A 23,065-nucleotide genomic window follows, 5' to 3' on the forward strand; every position below is an offset into this window, starting at 1 on the left:
GCAGGAAGGAAAACAAGAAACATGAGAGAATAACTGTAGATTATATAAAGAAAAAAAAATTATTTCCTGGGTATAACCCAAAATATGGTCTTCAGGCTAGCTTCATAAGCATCATTCCTTTGGAATACTTTTAATCATTTCAATATCTGTATCACATTGCAGTCCAATTAAATGAGACTTTGTGAAGTGGGCTGAAAAACTGAGTTTTAACAATCACTAATAGTGGTGGCTTTTATACAAATGGAAGTTTAAAAACTAGCTCTAGAAATAAACCTGAGGGCAGCACATAAAAAAAGATGCAGAGTTGAAGATGGATAATAGCCAAGGGGCACGTAGGGAAAAGAACTGAGCTATTGCTAATTAGACTTCCTGCTAAATACTGCAGCTGTGGGTTTTTCATATCAGATGAAAGGTATAAACATATTGAGGAGCAATAAAAAGAAATCACAGCTGGACAAGCAAGTGCATACTGTAATCTAAGCACCTGAAAGGCTGAGGCAAGAGGAATGTAAATTGAAGCTTTGAAGCCACGTAGGTTATACATAAAAAGACAGTGGTCTTTCACCCTGTATTGATATCAATTCAAAATGGATGAAAGATCTTATTGTAAGGCCTGAAACTTTGAAACTACAGAAAAGAATAGAGAAAACACTGGAACACAGATAGGCACAAACAATAACTTCCTAAACAGAATTCCAACAGTTTAGCAACTAAGAGAAAGGACTGACAAATGGGACTACATGAAACTAAAAAGCTTCTGCTCTGTAAAGGTATCCACAGAATGAGAGAAAATCTCTGCCAGCTATACATCTGACAAGGTATTAATAATCAGGATTTACAAAAGTGCAAAAACCTAATAGCTACAGCAAGGTAGCAGGATATAAAATCAACATAGAAAAATCATTAGCATTTCTATACACTAACAATGAGCAAACTGAAAAAGAATGTATGAAAACAACTGCATTTACAATAGCCTCAAAAAAAATCAAATACCTAGGTGTAAACCTAACAAAAGATGTGAATGACCCCTACAAGGAAAACTATACACTTCTGAAGAAAGAGATTGAGGAAGACTATAGAAAGTGGAGAGATCTCCCATGTTCATGGATTGGTAGAATCAACATAGTAAAAATGTCTATACTCCCAACAGTAATCTACATGTTTAATGCAATTCCCATCAAAATTCCAGTAACATTCATTAAAGAGATTGAAAAATCTACCATGAAATTTATATGGAAACAAAAGAGGCCACGAATAGCCAGGGCAATACTCAGTCAAAAGAAAACTGCTGGAGGTATCAAGATACCTGACTTCAAACTATATTACAAAGCAGTAACGATAAAAACAGCATGGTACTGGCACAAAAACAGACATGAAGACCAGTGGAACAGAATAGAGGACCCAGATATGAAGCCACACAACTATAAACAACTTGTCTTTGAAAAAGGAGCAAAAAATATACAATGGAGAAACAGCAGCCTCTTCAACAAAAACTGCTGGGAAAACTGTTTAGCAACCTGCAAAAAACTGAAACTAGATCCATGTATATCACCCAATACCAATATTAACTCAAAATGGATCAAGGATCTTAATATCAGACCACAAACTCTAAAGCTGATACAGGAAAGAGTAGGAAATACTCTGGAGTTAGTATGTATAGGTACGAACTTTCTCAACGAAACCCCAGCAGCACAGCAACTAAGAGATAGCATAGATAAATGGGACCTCATAAAGCTAAAAAGCTTCTGTTCATCAAAAGAAATGGTCTCTCAACCGAAGAGAACACCCACAGAGTGGGAGACAATATTTGCCAGCTACACATCAGACAAAGGACTGATAACCAAAATATATAGGGAACTTAAAAAACTAAATTCTCCTAAAACTAATGAACCAATAAAGAAATGGGCAAGTGAACTAAACAGAACTTTCTCAAAAGAAGAAATTCAAATGGCCAAAAAACATGAAAAAATGCTCACCATCTCTAGCAATAAAGGAAATGCAAATTAAAACCACACTAAGATTCCACCTCACCCCTGTTAGAATGGCCATCATCAGCAACACCACCAACAAGTGTTGGCAAGGATTCGGGGAAAAAGGAACCCTCTTACACTGTTGGTGGGAATTAAACTAGTACAACCACTCTGGAAAAAAATCTGGAGGCTACTTAAAAAGCTAAACATTGATCTACCATTTGATCCAGCAATACCACTCTTGGGGATATACCCAAAAGGCTGTGACACAGGTTACTCCAGAGGCACCTGCACACCCATGTTTATTGCGGCACTATTCACAATAGCCAAGTGATGGAAACAGCCAAGATGCCCCACCACTAACGAATGGATTAAGAAAATGTGGTATCTATACACAATGGAATTTTATGCAGCCATGAAGAAGAATGAAATGTTATCATTCGCTGGTAAATGGATAGAATTGGAGAACATCATTCTGAGTGAGGTTAACCTGGCCCAAAAGACCAAAAATCATATGTTCTCCCTCATATGTGGACATTAGATCAAGGGCAAACACAGCAAGGGGATTAGACTTTGAGCACAAGATAAAAGCGAGAGCACACAAGGGCAGGGTGAAGATAGGTAAGACACCTAAAAAATTAGATAGCATTTGTTGCCCTTAATGCAGAGAAACTAAAGCAGATACCTTAAAAGCAATTGAGGCCAATAGGAAAAGGGGACCAGGAACTAGAGAAAAGGTGAGATCAAAAAGAATTAACTTAGAAGGTAACACACACACACAGGAAATTAATGTGAGTCAAATCCCTGTACAGCTGTCCTTATCTCAACCAGCAAAAACACTTGTTCCGTCCTATTATTGCTTATACTCTCTCTTCAACAAAATTAGAGATAAGGGGAAAATAGTTTCTGCTGGGTATTGAGGGGGTGGGGGGGAGAGGGAGGGGGCGGAGTGGGTGGTAAGGGAGGGGGTGGGGGCAGGGGGGAGAAATGACCCAAGCCTTGTATGCACATATGAGTAATAAAAAAAAAAAAGTAATTACATAGATCAAGTATGGCCAGGGTACAGTAAAATGCATAATCATGTTATACAACTACTATTAGAACCACAAATTGGTATACATGAAAGAAATTTTATAGTATGTATGTATAGATCCAGTGCTCTAAATGTATTCACACTAGGCTGGGCTACAGCTCAGCAACAAAGCATGGCCCTAGATTCAATCCCCAGCACTGCAAAAAATAATAAATAAAAAATAAAAATAAAAAAAAAAAAGTCAAAAACCTAAACTTCCAAAGATTCAATGACCCAATGAAGAAGTGGGCAAATGAACTAAACAGAAATTTTCAAAGGAGTAAGTACAAGCAGCCAATAGATACATGAAATGCTCAACATCCCTGACCATAAAGGAAATGTGAAACAAAACCACATTTAGATTTCACCTCACTCCAGTTGGAACTGCTATTATTCATAACACAAAAACAAATGTGGGTGGGGGAGGCATTATACATTTAGGTGGAAATGCACAATCACTATGGAAAGCAGTATGGAGGTTCCTCAGAAAACCAGAAACAGAACTATAGTCTGATCCAGTGATACTACTTATGGGCATATATCAGAAGAAATACAAGTCAGGATACAATAAATAAAAACATTTGCATACCCATGTTCATCTCAGCAGGATTCACAATAGCCAAGCTACTAAAACAGCCCACATGTCCTACAACTGACAAATGAAGAAAATGTGGTAATGCATACAATGGAATATTATTCAGCCATAAAGAAGAATGAAATTATGTATTTTGCAGGTAAATAGATAGAACTCATGTTAAGTGAAGTAAGCCAGTTTCAGAAAGACCAAAGTCACACTTTTTTCTCATATGTGAATGATCCAAATATAAACATATACATAAATACAAGCAAGATCATATGTATGTATATGCATATATATAACATATTTGCAATAGTGGGACTGTTTGAGGAAACTAGCAGGAGGGAAAGAAAAACAGAATGATAAGGTAAACAGTATGGAAATATATCACATTGCTGTAGGAATAAAGCATAAGGAACTGCACTGAAAGTTGTTGTGGGTGAGAAGGAAGTGTAACAGAGGGAGTTAGAATGATTAAAGTACAATATATTCAAAGGTGAAACACCTTGGCAAAACCCCTCTAAACAATGAACATATTTTGTGGTGTGGGAGAACAGGACTGGAGCTTGAACTCAGGGCTCTGTGCTTGAAAAGCAGGTGGTCAATCACTATAGCCACACTTCCAGTCCATTTTACTCTGGTTATTTAGGAGATGGGATCTCCACAACCATTTGCCTGGGCTGGTCTTGAACCCTGAACCTCAATCCTCCTATATCGCAGCCTCCCAAGTAGCTAGGAACCAGGCATAAGCCACTGGCACTGACCAATGACCATATTCTTAAACAATGAAGGACAGGAATGTAAAACAGGTCCTATTAGGGGGAAGGTACTAGTGGGAGGAGGAGGGTGAATGAAGACAATGGATATGGTTGATGTATTTTATATACATGTATAAAGACATAACATTGAAATCTGCTGAAATTACTTTACGTAGGGAGGAAAGGGACGTGGGACAATGATGGTGGAGATGAACCTAACCAAGACACACTGTAAGGATTTATGGTATTGACACAATGAAACCCCCTGCACAGCTACTATATGTTAATAAAAAGGAATCTCTCTGTATAGCTGTCCTTATCTCAACTAGCAAAAATGCTATGTCTTTCTTATTATTGCTTTATTTCTACTCTTCAATGGAACTGGAGAAAAGCGCAGAACAGGTTCTGCCTGAAAGGGAGCAGAGAAGGGGGAAGAGGGTGGGGGCGGGGGCAGGAGAGAGAAATAACCCAAACAATGTATGCACATGTGAATAAACGAATAATAATAAAAAAAAAATACAAGCACAGGGGCCTGAGTTCAAACCAGGAATGACAATAATAATAATAACAATATAAAACAGAATGGATAAAGGCAAAAAAGGCTCACAGAGAAAAAGATATAATATAATGAAGGGTGATGACGCAAGAAAAGCTATATATGTATTTAACATAACCTCCAAAGTACAGAGGGATGGTGGGAAGGATGACGGAATTCTAATAAATGGTGAAGCCACCACCAGAAAATTTTTCAGACCCAAGGCCCAAACTCCAGGGATTCTACATACTAGGTCAGATCTTCCTGTATGCCAAACAAAGAGGCATGATGAAGGTAGAGAAAGGAGAAGTATTACATGGCTCAGGACATGCCGTGGAAAGAGGCAGAGTAAATACTCAGCTCACATTCAGGATACAGACATGAGCTTTAAATATAAGTAGACAAAAGAACTGGGAGCAGGGGACAAGTTAAGCATAAAAAGTCCCAGACACATATGTTTTCTGGTTGATCCTTATCTCAGTTCGAGGGTGCCTGGAGAAGGTATCACTGTAATCACTTGCAACCTCATCACTATAGGTAACTGTCCTCATTGTAGGGTAGTCTGTCATGCAAGGCTGTGCCGTTCCTTAAGGACAGTTTTAGTCCCTTGTCATAAAGACATTACCAATCATTCCTCTTCTACCTTCATTCCAATGCGGCTGCAGGAGAGAATGGATCAGAGCAAAGGACAGTAGGTACAAAATGGAAACAGAGATCCCAAGCTTTTCTCCTGTGTTTACCTAAACAAGGGCCCAAATAAGAAGTCAGTGCTTTTTAGTAAAAACAGCTTAAGCGTCTCTTACAAGAGCTCTCACTAATCCAGTTCAAGCAGTCAATTAAGCAACTATATGCAGATGGGACAAGATGAAAATACTATTTTCTAACTATAAAATCCAACCACACCATGATATGTGTCTCAGAAAACAACATCAATCTCCTGAGGACAGTGCAATGAAGTTAGCAAACAAAACAACCAGAAGGACTGAATGTTTATAGAGACCACACAAGGCTCAAGGTTCTACTCCCAGCACTGCAAGACTGAGGCAGGATATATAAGGAGACAGAGAAATTATATTATTGTAATAAATATTAAAAGGGAAAGACTCAGACATTGGGACAAGGAAGTAAAAACTGAAAAGTCAGAGCAGCTAGGTCCCTCTCCTCTCTTTAGATATTAAAGTAACAAGAACAGGAAGACATAAAGAGGCTCTATCCATCTGCCTTTTGCTTTGAGATGCTTTTCACATTTTGTGTATCTCAAGGACCTTTGATTTTGCATGGATACTGGGAAGCTGTGGGAATCCCCTCATCCCTGCTCTAATAACAAAACAAAAGAATATCCAGAAAAAATACCACAGAAAAACAATTCAAAGAAAAAAACTTACATGTCAAAGGAGCCCTGATGTGTTATAATATTTAGAACCTAAATAAAAAAAAAAAAAACTACACTACAATTCTTTGGTATGTGACAGACATCCAATCTAGTTAAGTGGAAAAGAAACATGTCACAAAAGTTAAATGAAGAAAATTAAAAAACAGAATGTTATAAAATAGAAAACATATCATAAAGTAGATCAATCAAGCCAACCAAAATTCTGACTAATTTTCTTAAAAAAAAAAAACAGTACCTAAGTATTGGAAGTGTAGCTCCAGTAATAATAAGCTTGCCTAGCAAACACAAGGCTGAGTTCAAACCCCACATAAAAAACAAAAACATTATCTAAGCCACTCATGGTGGCTTGTGCCTATAATCCTAACACTAGAAGGCTGAAGCAGGATTCCAAGTACAAGTCCACCCATGGCAGCGGGGAAAGGAATCATCCAAATATTAGGAATGGAAATGTTAGCGCTGGAACACATTAAAAATATGGGTAGATTATGAACAACTTTGATTATATAATTTAAACCTTGGATGGAATGGATAAATTCCTAAAGAACTTGTTTTCTTCTTGGTGGTACTGGGGTTCAAAGTCAGGGCCTAATGGTTGCTAGGCAGGGTCTCTTGAGCCACACCTATAGCCCACTAAAGAAATTTTACCTTAATAAAATACGTAAATGCCCTGGGGTCCTTATGGGAACACAAAAACTTTAAACTTTTCACAAAGAAAACTCCAAATTGGGCCAGTGGCTCACACCTGTAATCCTTGCTACTTGGGAGGCTAAGAATGAGAAGATCTGGTTCAAGCTCAGTCAGGGCAGAGTTCTGGAAACTCCATCTCCCAAATAATCAAAGAAAAGTGGACTGGAAGTGTGGCTCATGCAGTAGAGCAAAGCCCTGAGTTCAAAGCCCAGGCCCACGAAAAAAAAACAAAAGAAAACTCCAGATTCAAATGGATTTTTTAGATATTGCTCCCTATTTTGGAATTTAGAAAAAAAGAGTAAACATTCCCTAGCCTATTTTAGGAAACCGGCATAAACCTGAAATAAAAAAGGAAAACTTCACTGAAATACAGATCCAAAAACACCAAAAAAATATTAGCAAACTGATGGGAAGTATGACAGGAAATATGTCTTTCCAAAAAAGTTGTTTACCAATACAAATTTAATATAACCTTAGAAAATCAGCTCATTTAGTTCTACTATACTTGACTAAAAAGAGAAAATTATATTATTCACTCATTCATTTAATACACAGTAATTGCTCAATGCTTATGACAGGTTAGATTTTAAGGCAGTAAAATATATTAATTAAACATGAGAGTAGAATGAAAAAAAAATCACTTGATGAACTCCTACAGAAATTTACTAGACAATCTCTTAAACCCCGAAAAAGAGGGGACTTTCCTTGAACTAATAAACTACCTCAGGGCCTGGAGATGTGGCTCAAGTGGTACAGCACCTGCCCAGCAAGTGTGAAACTGTGAGTTCAAACCCAGTAATCACCCCCCCGCCCAAAAAAGAAAAGTAACTACTTTAGGAAGAAAAATCTCCAGCAAACAAAAAGATAATTAAGTTTAAAATCAGAAAGTAAACAGGACAGCCTAAGGTTTGCTAACCAAACTCCAGTCAATGATACTGTAAATCTCCAGCCAGTCCAGCAAAGGAAGAAAATAGAAAATGTGTATGAGTCAAAGGAAAATATACTTATTTTATAAAGATGATAAAACTGTATATGAAGAACATCCAAAAACTACATAAAACTTAGGACAATTATGCAATATTATCCAGATGTGATGGCATACGTTTGTTATCCCAGCACTAAGGAGGCTGAAGCAGGAAAACAGCAATTTCGAGGCCAGCCTGAGCTACAGAGCAAGACCCCGTCAAAACACAATAAATAAATAAACAAAAAAAAAAGCAAAAGCTAATATTCTGAAAATTCATAAACAGATTCAACACAATTTAAAAACAAAAGCCCACTAACTTGGTAAACTGATTTTCTCATGACATTCCTGAGAAAGGCAAGGTGTTAAAACACTTTTTCATCGACATGATATTCAGAAATCTCTAAGTGATACACGTAATTTGCAATTCTTTTCCATCACTTTGGGAAAAAAGGATGTCTGTGAAATACTTAAGCAAGTGAGTCCATTCACAAATAACTAGCAAAATTTCTAAATGTTTTGGGGAACACACATGTAAACAGCAAAATACATAAAGAAAATCACAGGGGATAGGAGAGGCAGCATACAAAGAGAACACAGTCCTCCCTAGCCAGTCTTCTTGGCCTAGTTTATATATTCGCCTTATTGTTGTCATTTTAAGTGTGAGTTACCACTTTTATTTTGCATACATGTCCTACTTTCCAATTTAAAAATGAGAATAAACAGTACAAAAGATGGCAAAATTCAGTGCAAAATATTAGTGACCAAGGTGTTACATAAACTAACTTCCGAGTTCAGTAACAAAATGTTAAACTGCATTATAAACTTTACAGGCTACGTCCACGAGAACGTCAACTAAAATAACTCTACCAAAGATTTAGCTTAAAATATACAGGGCATTCTCCAAGTTAAATGGTAACAGAACGCAAACCAGCATGTCCATGGAATATAAGACAAAACTGACTACAGTGCAGAAGAAAAAGTCCTCTATCTTAGCTACGTCCAATTCCTGCCGTCAGCTCATCCGGCCTCTGTGTATGGCTTCGGCTGGGCTCTTCCGCCTCAAGAAACAAGGAGTTTCTAAAAGCAGGTTAGAGATGCCTCCATCGTCACTAAATGCAGTGGTGGAAATCAGAACCTAAAACACACCCTTCGCCAGCTATCGGGTCCCGTTATTCCTACCCCCAATTGCTCAGGGCCTCTGGTCCTCAGGGACGCCGGGGTGTAAAGGGTTAAGTGATAAAAGCGGAGCTTACATGACTCTGGGTAAAAAACGAGGAAGCGGAAGTCTCGGAAACTGCAGCCGAAGGATGAGAAGTTCACACGAAAGGTCCCATACCCTACAGGGAGGCCTGGGTCCCCAAAAAGGTAGAAGGGAGCAGCTGCGAACCTCTCCTTTGCCCATGTGTCTGAGTGCAATTGCCTCCGGAGAATAATGGCTTCCGTTTCACTTCCGCCTTTAAATCTCGCGGGATCGCATTGGTAGCCTCTAACCCGGAAATTAGGACTACCGGATTCTGGGAAGTGTAGTTCGTAAACTTGACCAGCACAGCGGGGATGTTCTACTGGAATCTGACAACACAGCATGTTTCCCCAGATTCTAATAATCCCAGTGCTATGTAGGTCACTCCTCACTGTCTTCTCGTCCTCAAATCAATCTCTGGTAGCAGTGACTATGACTATTCCTACCTCAAGTACTATTTATAAAATCTAAACTCTCAAATTTGCAGTCATATCCCATGCCTCTACCCTAAATGCCAAACTGCAGCATTCCCCACTTGGAGTTTTAAGGGCACTTGTCCACTTTAAACAACTTCTCTCCGTTTTTTTTTTTGTTGTTGTTTGTTTTGTTTTTGGTGGGACTGGTGTTTGAACTCAGGGCTTCACATTTACAAAACAGGTCCCCCAGCATTTAAGCCACACCTCCAGTCCATTTTGGTCTGGTTGTTTTGGAGATGGGCGGGGGGGTCTCCAGAACTATTTGCTTGGGTTGGCCTTGAACCATGATCCTCCAGATCTCAACCTCCCAAGTAGCTAGGATTACAGGCATGAGCCATCGGTGCCCTGCCTTGGATCCTTTATATGTTGCACATATGTGTGGAATTCATCACAGAACATTGTCAATTCTACCTTGGAATGCCAACCCAGAACCTGACTATTTTGCCAGGAAGATTTTTCTTGGTTCTGAGTAAAAAGTTTTCTGGCAAGACCCAGAAAAAACGAAACAAAAATAGAATGTTGGGTTCCTCCTGTAGAATTTCTCAGTCATAAAGTTAGGAAGACCAGCTTTAAAGTAGTATCTGCACCAGATGAACTTGCAAGAGTGAAAGAGAGGTCCTGCCTTGGTCTTTTCTCTCTTCCTCTTTTAAAAAAATTTTTTTTCCATTACTAGGACTTTTACTCAGGGCCTAAACCTTGAACCATTCCACCAGCCCTTTTTTGTGTGTGATGGTTTTTTTTGAGATAGGGTCTTGCAAACTATTTACTGGGGCTAGCTTCCAACAAAGATTCTCCGAATCTCTGTCTCCTAAGTAGCTAGGATTACAGGCATGAGCCACCAGCACCCAGCTTTTTTTTTTTTAAGTCAGAACCTTGAGCTTGCCAGACAAGCACTCTACCACTTGATCCATTCCCCCAGCTCTTCCTCTTCTTATAAAGTCAATAATCTCATCATGAGGGCCTGACACTATGAGTCCTCTAACCCCAGTTATTTACAGGGTCAAGTCAAGTGCTTACCTAGCATGCATGAGACATGAATTCAATCCTAACAACGCAAAAGGAAGAAAAAAGAAAAAACTACTGCACCTAGAAAGCTCCACCTGTAAATATTGAGGACATGGAAATAGAAGAAGCTATGTTTCCAACACATGAATCTTGGGGACCTCTTCAAGCCATAACGGGCATATCTAAGTATGTGTGGGTAATTAATTAATACTGGGCTTTGTGGGGGTAAAGCAAAGTCCTGATTTGGAACATGTGAGAATTGGTTTCCAATTCTCAATAGGTCTGGGGAGGGGGCTGAGAATCTGCATTTCTATTTATTTATTTGTTTTTATTCATTTATTTGTTTTTACAGTACTAGGATTTGAACTCAGGGCCTCCAACTTGTTAGGTAGGCTCTCTACCACTTGAGCCACACCTCCAGCCCTTTTCTTTTTCTTGAGTATTTTGGAGATAGAAGCTCATGAACTATTTCTCTGGGCTGGCCTTGAACTCTGATCCTCCTGATCTCTTCCTCAGGAATGATGGGATTATAGACATGAGACCCTTTATCCCTAATGGAGATTGAGCAAAGGATGTCAGGCATGCTAAGCAAGCTCTCTATCTCTTGAGTTATGCCCCCAGCCCCTGATTCTGCATTTCTATCAACCTTCCAGGTACTGCTGCTACTGGTCCAGTAACTATATTTTGAGAATCACTAGTGGAGTATATGTAAGTACTTAGCATCTGGCAATTATATATAAGAATCACTGCCCAAAGTTCATGGTGTCAATAAACCTGAAGCAAAACCAGCTATGAGACTTGAATAAAAAATACTGATTCTGGATCTTTTAAGGAATTGCAATACTGCAGACCCAGGGACCAGTAGCAACTAAACTATGCTGTAAAGGGAAGCAAAAAGGTCAGTAATAAAAATAATAAACTGTTTTACAAAATTATGATTGGTGAAGAAAACAGCCAGTTTATAGATTCAACAGTCTATTGGTTATTGTTCAGCATTTGTGGACATAACAACAGTGAGGGTCCAGATAAAAAAATATTCAGTTGAAAATATCGATGGGCCCTATACTCTCAATGTCTCCACAGCTCTACTTTGAGGATTCTGAATCAAAGAGTAGCCCCTTTGTGGTCTCAGTTCACAGTAATTTAATTTCAAAAATAATTCCATGCTGTGTGACTAAGAAGACATTTAGATATTATGCTTATTCAGGCCACATGGAATGGAGGGTATGGTGTGGAATTTCAGTGGGCTGTTGGATCCAGATCTTCACTAACCCAGGCCAGCTGTGCAGCCTTGGGGACATTGCTTAACCTCTCTATGCCTCTGTTTCCCCATCTGCAATGGGAAAACTAAAAAAGTTTTTATTAAAAATTAAAAAAGGGGTTGGGGATGTGGCTCAAATATAGAGTGCCTGCTAACAAGCACAAGGCCCTGAGTTCAAACCCCAGTACTGCCATGAAAAAGAAAGACAGAAAAAAGAAAGAGACAGAGAAATTGGGACTAGAGTTGTTGCTCAAGTGATAGAGCACCTGCTTTGCAAGTGTAAAGCCCTGAGTTCAAACTCCAGTCCCACCAAAAAAATAAATAAATAAAAATAAAAATAGCCAGGCAACAGTGTCTCATGCCTGTAATCCTGGCTACCTGGGAGGCTGAGATCTGGAGTACTGCAGTTCAAAGCCAGTCTGGGTAAATAGCTCATGAGATCCCATTTCCAAATAACTATAGCAAAATGAACTGCAGGGTGACCCAAGTGGTATAGTACCTGCTTTGCAAGGGCAAAGTCCTGAGTTAAAACTTCAGTCCTACCAAAAATAAAATAAGAAACACATATTTTTTAAAGAATATAGAACAAATCACTATGTACATACCAGGAGAAGATATGGCTCCAAAGAGGTGAAATGGGCACCAGGACTAAATTTAGAGAACAGTCAGTTGAGGAGCAATGTGAATCTAAAGTGGCTCAGGAGTGAAGAGTGAGAGTCAAGGTCTTCTCTCTTTGGCCTGGGACCATAACAAGATATGTCTTAGAAATAAAGGAGTTTTGGAAGTAAATCAATTGGAAGTGTGGACTGAATCCAGGTTTCCCATCATCTGGAGGACCCAGAAAAGGCTCGTGTAACTACAATTTGTTACTATCAGACAAAGTAGACATTAATGTTAAAACTTGTCCAATTATAGCAAAGGTGATTTCATAAATATAAAAGATCTGATACTTTGGAGGCTGACACACGAGAATAATGACATCAAGGCCAGCCTGAACTACACAGTGATTTCCAGGTCAGAGGCACCAGAAAGCTATGACAATGATAATTCTGAATGTATACTTATTTAATAGTCATTTGACTTAATTACAACAGAAATAGACAAATTCAAAATCAAAGTAGGTGATTTTAACATATGTCATTCCGTGATTAACAATACAATGAGATCAACAAAATCAGAATCTGAACATGATTAAGAAATTTAACTTTTTTTGGAGGGAGGTTGTTACTGGTGGTTGAACTCAGGACCTCATGCTTTCTAGGCAGGCGCTCTACCCCTTGAGCCATACCATAGGCCCTTTTTGCTTTGGTTATTTTTGAGACAGCATTTCACTTTATACCTGGTCCATCCTGAACAACAGTCCTCCTATTAGTGCATCCCTGAGTAGCTGGGAAGACAGGCAAAAGCCACCGTGCCCATCCAATGAATGAGATGGGGTCTTCCAAACATTTTTTGCAAACTTTTTTTAACCACCTGGGGCTCACCACAATCCTCCAATCTCTGCCTCCTGAGTAGCTAAGATTACTGGCGGGGTCACCTTGCCTGGCCCAAACTTAACTTTTTGATATATAAAGAACAATGCATTCAACAATTGTATAGCACACATATAATTTTTTGGAACAAATGGAATATTTACTAAGTTTGAGCACAAACTTGGTTATAAAAGATGAATTTTTAATTTCAAGGAAATAAAATTATAGAGTATATTCTCTGACCACAGTGCGACTAGACTAGAAATAAATCACAAGAACATGAAAAGATATCCTCTTATATTTGGATGTGAATAAATGCATTTCTAGTTAGGTGACAGAGGCTCATGCCTGTAATCCTAGCTATTCAGGAGGCAGAGATAAGGAACACTGCATTTGGAAGCCATTCTAGGGCAAATAGTTCATGAGACCTTAGCTGAAAAATACCCAATTCAACAAAGCACTGGTGGAGATATCAAGCATGAGGCCCTGAGTTCAAGCTCCAGTCAGTACTGTACCAAAAAAAAGAAAGAAAGAAAGAAAGAAAGAAATACATTTCTAGGGGAATGGAGGATGAAGAAGAATGATGGAGGGGGTGAATCTAATTAAGATACATTGTAAGCACATATGTAAATGTCACAATTAAATTCTCCTGTACAATTAATACCTGCTAATCAAAAAGAAATGCATTTTTATATAATGTAGAAATTACATGAGAAATCACAAAGTACTTTATTCAAAATCATTTATCTGTATAGAGTCCAGCAGAAATGAGCACAAAGTAAAAAGAAAAATGAGGATGACTCAAAGTGAGATTTGAGCTAATCATTAACATGGAAGCAAAATAGCATCCATTACAGGCTTCCTAACATAAAGTTATACACTCAGTGATTATTTCTTTAATTTTAGTAGTGCTCAATAAAGACAAATTTCTATTCACTTACAATTTATTGAATTTTCTCAGATATTACAACACTAGAGTTATAATTTAAAAAATCACTACTAACTGAGATTTTTCCTTTGCCCATTTTATAGAAGTAGAAATTGAGCACAGATTATTAGTAAGTTGATGACATAGAGTAAAACATAGGGAAGCAGGATTCAAGATAAAGCTAATTATCTTCAAATATCATGGTAAGTCATTGCCAGGAGAACTGAATTAAGAAATAGACAGGATTTCTGGCATGCCCAGTAATTCAGTCTCTCTGATTCTGGAAGCCCACACTTAAGGCCCTTAATATAAGCATGAAAAGGAAAATGATCCTAAAGTGAGTTTTCTCAAGGCCCCTTTCATGTCCTTGTTCCTAAGGCTGTAGATGAAGGGGTTCATCATGGGAGTGAGCACAGCATATATCATCGAGGCCACTGCAGTCTTCCTGGGAGAATCAGTAACTGCAGAAGTTAAGGTAAACCCAAATAGAAGTCCCATAGAACAAGGAAACCACAATTAGATGAGACCCACAGGTAGAAAAAACTTTATACTTTCCGCCAGCTGATGGGATTCTCAGGATGGAGGAGATAATTTGAGTGTAAGAGAAGCTTATTCCAGAGAGAGGACCAATACCTAACAGAATGGTTACTAAATATACCAGGATGTTATTGATGAGTATCAGAACAAGCAAGCTTGAGGAACTGAGTAAGTTCACAGAAGAAATGGTGGAATTTTAGGTGTGTACAGAAAGATAGATGCAACATCATCAGAGTGTGCAGCAGGGCATCTGCACTGCTGATGAACAGGGAGACCAGAACCAGCAGGATACAGAGGCCAGGGTTCATGATGGCTGTATAATGCAAAGGATGACAAATAGCTACATAGCGATCATAGGCCATTATGGTCAAGAGTAAATTGTCCATACACACAAAAATCAAGAAAAAATAGACCTGAGTAAGGCAGCCTGCAGAAGTAATAGTTTTGTTTTCTGTCTGGATGTTCATCAGCATCTTAGGGACTATAGTGGAGGTGCAACAGATGTCAACAAAGGACAAATTGGAGAGGAAGAAGTACATGGGAGTGTGGAGTTTAGTGTCAGAGCTGACTGCCAGGATGATGACCATGTTTCCAAGTACAGTGACCAAATACATGGCCAGCAACAGCTCAAAGAGGATGGACTGCAGTTCTGGATCCTCTGAGAGTCCCAGGAGGAGAAATTCTGCTGCACCTGTTTGGTTTTCTGATTCCATCTTGTTGAGTGGCCTGCTGGAACACAGATATGTGTGACAGTGAAACAGACATGCAACTATCATTTGTTGGAAAAAGGTGTGGAGCACCTAATAATTATTTCTTGAATTTTGCTTAAATTCCATTGTTGCCTTAACTTCTAGTATTATTAATACATTTTCCCTTCATAACCTCCCTCTCATTCTTTCCTTCACCATTACTTCTTGGGTAAATTTTATGTATTATGATATATAAAATAAAATGAGTGTGCTTTTCTAATGCTAAAATTAAAAAAATTTTTAAAAATCATATTTTAGAAACTATCAAGCCTGACTGCTATTATTAAACTAGTGTTAAATTGTAATAAATTTACAGGTCTTGTTAGGGATTACGTATTAGTGGTGGGGGTGGGGGGCGTGAATGGAAAGAACAAAGGAGAGTTTATGTGGTCAAGGTACTTTATAGATTTACATGAAATTAAAACATTGAAATCTGTTGAAAGTGTTTTAAGTATCAGGCAAGGGGATTATGGTGAATGATGGAGGGGATGAATCTAACCAAGGTACATTGTGAGCATGTATGGAAATATCATAGTGAAAAACTCTGTATATCTAGGCACTGTTGGCTCACAGCTGCCTGTAATCCTAGCTATTCAGGAAGCAGAGATCAGGAGGATTGCAGTTCGAAGCCAGCCCTGGCAAATAGTTTTCAAGACCCTTCCTTGATAAAACCCATCACAAAATGGGTTACTGGGGTGGTTCAACGTGTAGGCCCTAAGTTAAAACCCCAGTACCACAAAAACTAAACACATAAATAAATCAGAAAAAAAAATTTCCTCATTACTAGGGACATGGTTGATACTCTAGAAATGGTAGCTATAATTATTGCTGTTGTTATTATTTTTACTAGTAGCAGTACTATTGTTGATACAAAACAAAGTTGTGGTATAGCAGGAAGTTGTCTTGGTCCACTATGAGAGGACAAATGTTCAGCCTGGTTTAGGCTGTTCCCTTTTCCCTGTGTTTTCTGATCGACAGGCTGATTGTTGCATTAACACTCTGTAAGCACTCTGGAAATATTAATGGAGATTATATATTTAGAAGAATTTAAATCCAATAAGAGACTCTTTACAAACTTTTTGTATTAAAATGTTGAAGAATCCCTTAGAAAATTTAAAATATAATTACCAAATTACCAAACCAAGCACAGTGGTCTGAACCTCTAGTCCTATCTACTCCAGAGGCTGAGGTAGGAGAATGGTTTGAGCACAGGAGTTTAAGAGCAGCTTGGGTAATTCAGTGAGACTGTGAAAAAGTGAATAAATCAAGTAAAAATAGCAGTTCGCCTTTACATCAGGATATCTACCTTAAATAATTGCATTCAAGGACTTAAAGACATATTTGTGTACCCATGTTAGGGGCAGCATCATTCACAAGAGCCAGAAGGTAAAAGCAAACTCAAGAGTGTGTATATAGATAAATGGATAAACAAAATGTGGTATATTCATACAGTGAAATAGTACTCATCCCTGAAAAGAAAGGAAATTCTCACCTATGCTATAACATGGATGAACTTTTGTTCAGTGACATAAACCAGACACAAAAAAGCATACACTGAGATTCTACTGATATCTAACTATCCATAGATAAGTGAAATAGGATGAAGGGCTGCTCAGGGCTGAGTAGGTGGCTGGGCAAAGAGAATGAGAAGTTAGTGTTTAATGGGGTCAAGTTTTTGAGTTTTGCAAGAAGAAAAAATTTCTGGTAGTGTTGATGGTTGCAGACAATGTGAATGTGCTTAAAGCCACTACATTGTGCCACAGAAAAAATGTAAAAAATGTAAAAATGTAAAAAAAAATGATCAAAATTGTAAACTTTATTATTTATATAATTATGTAATTTTAAAAGAATTTAATTAAAAAGTGTTGAGGGAACACATTCTGATTCATTTTATTTACTTTCTTTTCTTTTTTTTTTTTTTTGCAGCAGTGGGGTTTGAATTCAGGGCCTCACACTTGAGATAACTCTTGAGCTACTCCACCAGCCATTTATTTTTAAAGGGTTTTTTGAGATAGGGTCTTGAAAACTATTTGCCTGGGGCTGGCTTCTAACTATGATCTTCTGATCTCTGCCTCCTGAGTAGATAACATCACAGGCATAAGCCTCCTGTGTTGTGGTAGGCTCTCCTTTACTTTTATTTCTGCCCCTCTCCTTCCTGGTGTTTTAGAAATCAACTGCCCCTCCTTTCTCAAACTTCATGGATACAAATGCCCCTTTTAAGGAAATAGAGCCATTCTCTCTCTCTCTCTCTCTCTCTCTCTCTCTCTCTCTCTCTCTCTCTCTCTCTCTTTCTCTCTCTCTCTGTTCTTGGTAGGATCACATCCAAGTCCAGCTCAGAAAGGATAGTGGCATATCCTGGAAGGATCCACAGTCTGTGAAAGGTTTAAATCTTCTTCAACTCGGTCCCCTCTGCACCTCTAGCTCCTGGGAGAGGATTCTTCATTGGAGAATGCATAGAAGTCACAAAGAACAGAATGGTTTTCTAATTGTCCGGCAATTATTCTCACAAATAAAGGTATAGTGATCATCCATAATGACCACTCAGGGGTCAGACATGAAAAGACAAAGAAAATCACAAAGCTTTCAACACCATCCTCCCAGGTCCACACAGCAGGGAACACAAAAAAGGGACAGAGACTAGAGAATTACTCTCTAGGAAGATGAAAATTACTCCACCATTGTGGCTCTCAAACTTTAGTGTGAGTCAAATCACCCAAAGGGCTTGTTAAAACACTGGACTTTGGATCCCACCCAAGAGATTCAGATTTACTAGGTCTAGTGTGGGAACTTAGAATTTGCATGTCTAACAAGCCTCACTAACACTGCCCATGGTGGGACCAAACTTTAAGTGCCACTACTATTGAAATTGCTGGAACATGGAGTAAAATTTGCCACATCTGATTCAAATCCTGTGGAAAGTCAAGGAAGTAAAACCTTGAAACTGCTGGAACTTTTGTTTTTCATCTGTGTAATGGGAATATAATTCAGTTCTCACATTCCAGAAATACATATGGAAAGGGAAAAAAATAAACTATGTAGCACAAAATTTTCACATTTTGGCTGTATTAGTTATATTATATACATATATATATATGTATATGTTTGTGAATATATACTGATATATGTATATGTGTCTATACATGCGTGTATACATGTATAATGTATTGGTTATATGTATGTATGTATAATCACATAAATGTATATATGTATGTATATATAATAAAATGGTTATATTGTAATAGTTATATTAGGATTTAAAAAGAGATTCTCAAGTTTCACATGATTTCTTCCCTAGAAAGTTGTTTTGGGACTAGGAGTGTAAGTCCATAGGAGAGCGCTTGACTCACATGTGTAAAAGCACTGAGCTCTATCCTCAGCATTGAAAAAGAAAAAAGATGTATTATGTCATTTGCCAGAAAATAAATGGAACTGGAGATCATCATGCTGAGTCAATCTCAAAGGTCAAATATCATATGTTCTCACACTTCTGTGGAACCTAGACCTGAAATGAAGATGACAGTGATGAATTTTGGACATGAATATGTCTGGGAGCCTACCTTGGAGGAATCAGTATGAGAGGGAAAGGAAGAGATACTAAAGGGGAAGTGGATGAACATATGCTACATATATACTTATGAAGACAGCATAATGAAACCCAGCAAACACTGAAAGAGGGAGAAAGAGGGAGAGGGACAATGGAATATAATAGAAGAGATGAATTTTTCAAGGTACACTGTAAGCTTGTGTGGAATTATCCCAATGAAATCTCTTCATATAATTAATGTGTGATAAATAAAAAATAAAAAGTAATTTAAAAAAGATGTGTGTTAGAGTGGGTTGGGAAAATGAAAGGAGAAAAAGGAGGGAAGGAGGTAGTGAACAGCCATAGAACAAAAACCCTTGAGTTGTAAGAGAGGGCCATTTCCAACATACTACTAGGTCCCTTGATCATAACAAGGAGTTGACTGGGAAAACTGGCCTCCTTTCCTCAAACCTCCATGTCTGTCTTATAAAGCTGGGTCTACAACCAATCATGTAAGTTTATAGCCAGGCAGGTATCACCCTCCCCTTTCTGTAATGAAAATAAAAGAAAAAACTATAATAAAAGAAACTCTAGCCAGGTGCAGGAGACTTACACCTGTAATTCTAGCTATTCAGGAGACAGAAATAAGGAGGAGTAACCTTCAAAGCCAGCCAGGGCAAATAGTTCATGAGACCCTATCTCCAAAATATCCACCACAAAAAGGGCTGGTGGATTGGATTAAGGTGAAGGCCCTGAGTTCAAGGCCTGGTACAAAAAAAAAAAAGAAAGAAAGAAAAGAAAAAGGAAAGTAAGAAAGAAACTCTAACCTGGGTGACTGGGGATCAAGTTTGTAATCTTGGCTACTTAGGAGGCTGAGATCAGGAGGATGGTGGTGTGGCTAGAATGGGCAAATAGTTTGTGAGATCCCACTTCCAAAATAACCAGAATAAAATGGACTAGAGGTAGAACTCAAGCAGTAGAGCCTGCTTTGCAAGTGCAAAGTCCTGACTTAAAACTCCAATTCCACCAAAAAAAAGAAGAAAGAAAGAAAACAACTCTGAAAGACCTTTTCATTTTGAACTATTTTTCTCTTTTTGTGGTGCAGGTATTAAACCCAGTACCTCATGCATGCTAAGCCAGTGCTTCACCACTGAGTTACATCTTGATCAGTTTAGCTCCATTCCTGAAAGAACTTATTGTGGCATTCTTCAAAACAGCTAAGATTGGGTTCAGCCAAAGTGTCCATCAACAGATGAATGGATGAGGACAATCCAGTATGTATATACAATGGAGTATTACTCAGCCATAAAGAAGAATGAAATCCTGTCATTTGCAGCAAGATGGATGGAACTGGAGAACAATAGGTTAAGTGAAATAAGCCAGAAACAGAGAAACAAGTACCAGACGTTCTCTAATAATGTGGAAGCTCAAACACACACAAAACACAACCTGAAAGCATGGTGATTACTAGAGATTGAGAAATACAAGAGGACAGGGTAGAAAAGGGAGGCTGAAGTTGATCAGAGAATGCTGCATACATGTAATGAAGTATCACACTGAACTCCACTGATGTGTGCATTTAAAAACTATTAAAACAAAACAAAACAAAGAAATAATGGAGTTGGAGGACCACTAGAGAATCAGGACTTATGCACCACTATTGCTGCCACATAGGAATGGGATCTTTCATTGCCTTCACTGTTTGCAGAAATCCTAGAAACATCTTGGCCAGAAAAACAAAATGCATGTGAACAGCTTGTTGGATTATTGTTTAGTCAGTAATTAAGTGAAGTAAATACATTCTTTTATTTATCTTCTATCTGCCACTTGGCACAACACCTGTTCTCCACTCTAACAGAATTTGTTCCACCAAGGGATTTTTACTGTTTTGTAATTAAGCACCATTTGCATAATATAAGCTTAAACCACCCTCATATTCTTTGATACACTATTTCAGAGCTATCTGAACATGTGTCTCCCAAGTTAAAATTCACATGACTCCAAATAATTTTTTTTTACTTTTGTACTTTGTGAGGTTGCATTAATTGACACTGGCAAATAAGGGAAAGTTTTGGAGCAGCCTCTAGCCATTAGAAAATTTTAGAAAGTACTGATTATTTTGAGTGGGGAATCAGTCTGCAATTTTAGGCTAAAAGGTAGAAGTCAATAGTTATATGGAATTGTGAATTTAGTGACAGATTTGGAAATATGCTGAGAAGTTAATGAAAAGTTAGATGTTTCATGTAGAAGATGATACCTCAGTCATGACTATGCATGAAAGTCACTTAATCACAAATTATTGGCCCCAATGGAGTGAACACTTCTCTCCCCTCCCCTCCCTTTCACTTCCCTTTCTTTTCCTCTGCTGTGCTTTCCTCTCCCCTCCTCTCTTCTCTTCTATTCTCCTCACCTCTCCTTCTCTCCCTTCTCTCTTCCCCTCCCTTCCCCTACCCTCTCCTCTCTTCCCTTCTCTTCTCTTCCCTTTCCCTTCATTTTACTTTTTTTCCTCCCTCCCTCTCTTTATATTTCTTTTTCTCTCTCTTCTTTCTTCTTTCCTCTCTTCTTCTTTCTTCCCCTGTTCCCTCCTTCCCTTCTTCCCTCCTTTCTTTCTTCCCTCCTTCCTTCTTTCCTTCTTTCCTTCCTTCCTTCCTTTCTTTCTTCTTTCCTTCCTTCCTCCCTTTGTTTCTTTCTTGTTCTGGTGTCCAGGATGGCCTCAAATTTCTGGGCTTAAGAGTGTATTATTCTTCCTAAGAACCTGAGACCACAGGGTGTGCCACCATATTCACTTTACCCTAAAGTTTGTGATTCACTTTATAAGACGTGAGAAATTGTACTTCAAACATTTCATATGTGTAATCTAAAGAAGTTGATTTAAACTAGGCATGGTGGCTCATGCCTGTAATCCCAGCACTTTGTAGGCTAACACACAAGGATAATGAGCTCTGGGCCAGCTTAGGTAACATACTGAGAAGCTGTATCAACAAATAGGAAAAGTTGATCTCATAGAAGTTCAAAGTAAAATGGTTATCAGATGCTGGTGAAAGAAAGGGGAGGGAATGATGCGGAACTTTTGGTCAATGGGCACTAAGTTATAGGTACATGAGAAAAGTAAGTTCTGCTGTTCTATTGTGCAATAAGGTGAGTATAGTTAATAATGGATTTTATATTTCAAAATGGCTACAGAGAAGGTTATTGGATGTTTTCACTTAAAGAAATGATACTTATTTGAAGAGATGATGGCAAGTTTACACTGATTTGAACAGTTCACAATGTATACATGAATTAGACATTACTTGGTACCCCATAAATAAGTCCTATTTTGTAGTATATATGAAAAAGAGCTCCCCAGGTGATGCTAATAATGTTGACAGGACCAACCTACCAGGTACCAGTTTTTTTGGGTCAAAAATTATAATATGGGTATCCTTATCCCTGATACCAACAGGGTGACATCAGAGTATTAAACCTAGGAGGGATTCTCTGAAACTGCCCAGGTTGTACACCCTGGCTGCTGGTCTGAGGATATTTTGGTATCTATTGGCTCACTATTAACACACACTGACTACAAATGATGGGATTCACTGTGACACTTTTATACATGCATATATGAAGCATTGATCATATCTACCCACCCTTCTATCTTTGGTCCCCTCCATTTGCACTTCCTTCCTCCTATTTCCCTTTGCAGTCTCTAATATTCCTTCTACCCTCAGATCATGGATCTTTCTTTCTCTGGTCTTTCCTTCCCTTCTTCCTCACTGGGCATATTATTACCTGGCTCTTTTGACTTCCACCCATGAGGGAGGAATTTCTCATTGTTTCTAATTTATTGTAATTACAATGGAGCTCTTAAGGTGTGTCAAGGTAGAGTCTCAGTACCAAACTTTCCATTATTCTGGCCTGCCTAACTCCTTT

At 38.3% G+C, this 23,065-nt stretch overlaps 1 protein-coding gene and 1 pseudogene across 1 annotated transcript in view; both read right to left on the reverse strand.

The window, feature by feature from the left end:
• The window catches only part of LOC141416784 (uncharacterized), a 28,036-nt gene extending 18,630 nt beyond the window's left edge, over window positions 1-9,406 (reverse strand). The window contains exon 1 of the mRNA XM_074054192.1: window positions 9,213-9,406. The gene's annotated coding sequence lies outside the window, so the exon portion shown is untranslated. The remainder of the gene's footprint in view (window positions 1-9,212) is intronic.
• Window positions 9,407-14,644: 5,238 nt separating this feature from the next.
• Window positions 14,645-15,591, reverse strand: LOC141416221 (olfactory receptor 7G3-like; annotated as a pseudogene).
• Between the last annotated feature and the right edge of the window lie 7,474 nt (window positions 15,592-23,065).

Source organism: Castor canadensis, chromosome 14 (assembly GCF_047511655.1).
Source record: "Castor canadensis chromosome 14, mCasCan1.hap1v2, whole genome shotgun sequence".
Classification (NCBI taxonomy): domain Eukaryota; kingdom Metazoa; phylum Chordata; class Mammalia; order Rodentia; family Castoridae; genus Castor; species Castor canadensis.